The 2496-nt window shown below is 45.6% G+C and overlaps 1 non-coding gene across 1 annotated transcript; it reads left to right on the top strand.

The window, feature by feature from the left end:
- The first annotated feature begins 1119 nt into the window (after positions 1 to 1119).
- TRNAP-AGG (transfer RNA proline (anticodon AGG)) lies at positions 1120 to 1191 on the top strand. Its single transcript has one exon. It is a non-coding gene; the product is annotated as a tRNA-Pro (tRNA).
- Positions 1192 to 2496: the final 1305 nt, after the last annotated feature.

Here is a 2496-nt window from a genome sequence, read left to right as displayed (position 1 = left end):
AGTATAGACATTTTCATGACCCTGGGAGAAACCGGTTTGACTGGGCTGTAAAGCAGGCGTGGGGGGAGAATCCGCAGCTTTTTCCGGTGTTATGAGCACAGCCCAGTCCAATATGGCAGCGCCCTTTGGCCAATTTTGAAAAGGTCATATGCGGCTGTTAGTTCACCGCAATTTGGTAGACAATTACCCTAGGTGACGAATGAAACTGAGAAGCCTTGTTGTAATTGCAGAAAACACTGAAATGACGTCACAGGGGTATTTACAGGCTGAGCAACCTTTTAGAGGATTAATAATAAAGCAGCAAATTTACAGCCGCAAGAGGGCCCTAGCTGCCCTCCCATTGCAAATGTTTTGCTTTAACAGAGAAGCCATCGATCCACACGGTTGGTGCCAGGCGCAGCAATGGCGGTCTGCTAACTCAAGCGGTTGATCCTCGCGAGACAAGGCATTTGTGAGAGTACAGCGATGCTTTCGTATTGTCTCTCCAAGCAGTTCATGAGTGCGACAACCTGAGGAGGAATATGGCGCGGTGGCTGTGCAAGGAACCTCGCGGCGACAGGCCGCGAGGGTTCACAAAGGACTGCCTTAAACGTCAGTCCTAAACATTGCCTTTTTGGTCTAGCGCTACTATGCATTAACTTCGACGTTAATGAAATGAAGACCCCTCCCATGACGGAAAAAGCAGGCAAAATCACTCAGATCGTTTTTTTTAATAAAGTAATGTATGTGCAATGTAGTATATGGCATATGTTTGCTTGCTACATGTGATGTGTTTCATGTAAAGTTCTGCTCAAATATGTATGCAGGCTAACTGTTCGTGTATTTCTTTTAGAAAACAAAAGTACTCCAGAGCACGTAATGACAATACTCTCTAATCACATGGTGTTAATTGAATTTTTGCATTGATTCCTTTTTATAGAGCCAAATATAAACCCCCTTTATTCCTTTGCATTTTACTGTTTCGACAGTAGGGTATCCGCGCATGCGGCGTCACCCAGCTTCATGCCACAATTTATTCACTCATCTTTCGCTTTCTTTCCTTATTCTCCGTTTATTCCCCTCTGCAAGTGTACGGTGTCCTACTCTAGATATGACACGGCTAGCTTCGCTTAGCCAACCGGCTCGTTGGTCTAGGGGTATGATTCTCGCTTAGGGTGCGAGAGGTCCCGGGTTCAAATCCCGGACGAGCCCTAGCTTTTTTTTAGCGTCGTTTTTTTTTTCTATTTTACTTACCTACAATGCGCAATATCCATTTCCCAAACTTTTTTTGCTGAAGGAGTTTCTTCCATTAGCATTAACGGATTGATGGTCGAATTTTTCCTTATGCTTAAATTTGCAATCTTGTACAGCGGTGGAATACGCTTGTGGTCTGTTGTTCATTTCAAAACCCATGGATTGGAAAGATCCGGCGTTCCTCGGTTCATGATTGCAAAGATCTGTCTTGCAATCAAAGAAACAATTGCAACGAAACATCGTGGATGAAATAGTGAGAATAAGGAACATGGGACCAGGAAGACAGAAAGACAAGTTTGACTCACAACTGACCTTTGAAGAGCGTCGCATTGTCGCTCAAATCAGTTACTGTCTTTGTGCAGATTCAACGCAGCCACGTGTTCAGCCATTTTCAAAGCGTATATCACCGACGAAATATAAGCCAAGCCGATAAAGTCCTGTCGGATTACCCAAAACGCATCCGCCCCTCCTGTTCGTCGTCATTATCATCATCAGCCGGAATATACCCACTGCGTGGCGAAGGCCTCTCCCGTTTTCCTCCAATTAACCTGACCCTGTGTTAGCTGCATCCGCTTGACCCCAGCGAACTTCTTAACCTCATCCACCAACCGGAATTTTCTGCCGCCCCATGCTACGCTTTTCTTCCCTTAGAATTCAAAGGGTGACTCTCAGAGAACATCGGTTTTCCTGTCTTCGTACTGCAAGCCCTGCCCATGCCCATTTCCTCTTTTTGACTTCGACTAGAATGTCAGGAACTCGATTCATTTCTCTGAACCCCTCTGCATGCTTCCTAACTCTTAACGTTACACCTACCATTTTCTGTTCCATAGCCCTCTGCGTTGTCCTCATCTTAAGGAGGAGGAGGAAAAAACTTTATTAAAAAAAAATGTAAACACTCCCAGGAAGACCTCTTAGTCCAGGAGCCCTCTGGCTGTTCCTTCTAGCTTAGCCCGCTCGACCAGCCGTAACTGATCTGCAGGTTGCGTGGCTAGAAGGGCAGCCTCCCAGGAGGTCCTGATCTTAAGTAGAACCCTTTTCGTTAGCCTCCATGTTTCAGCCCTATAGGTAATTACTGGTAAGATACATACACTTCTTCTTTATCGATACTAGTAAGCTGCTAGTCATAATATGCGAGTACCTTCCAAATGTGCTCCACCCGTCTTATCCTCCTAGTTATTTTCCTTTCGTGGTCCGGATCTGCGGTTACAACCTGTACGAAGAAGACACATTCGTCTACCACTCTCAGCGCTTCGCTACCTAGTG

This window comes from Amblyomma maculatum, chromosome 3, assembly GCF_055883805.1.
Source record: "Amblyomma maculatum isolate TAMU_Amacu chromosome 3, ASM5588380v1, whole genome shotgun sequence".
In the NCBI taxonomy this organism is placed as follows: Eukaryota; Metazoa; Arthropoda; class Arachnida; order Ixodida; family Ixodidae; genus Amblyomma; species Amblyomma maculatum.
The sequence above is the reverse complement of the archived record's forward strand: the minus strand, read 5'-3'. Positions and strand labels throughout refer to the sequence as shown.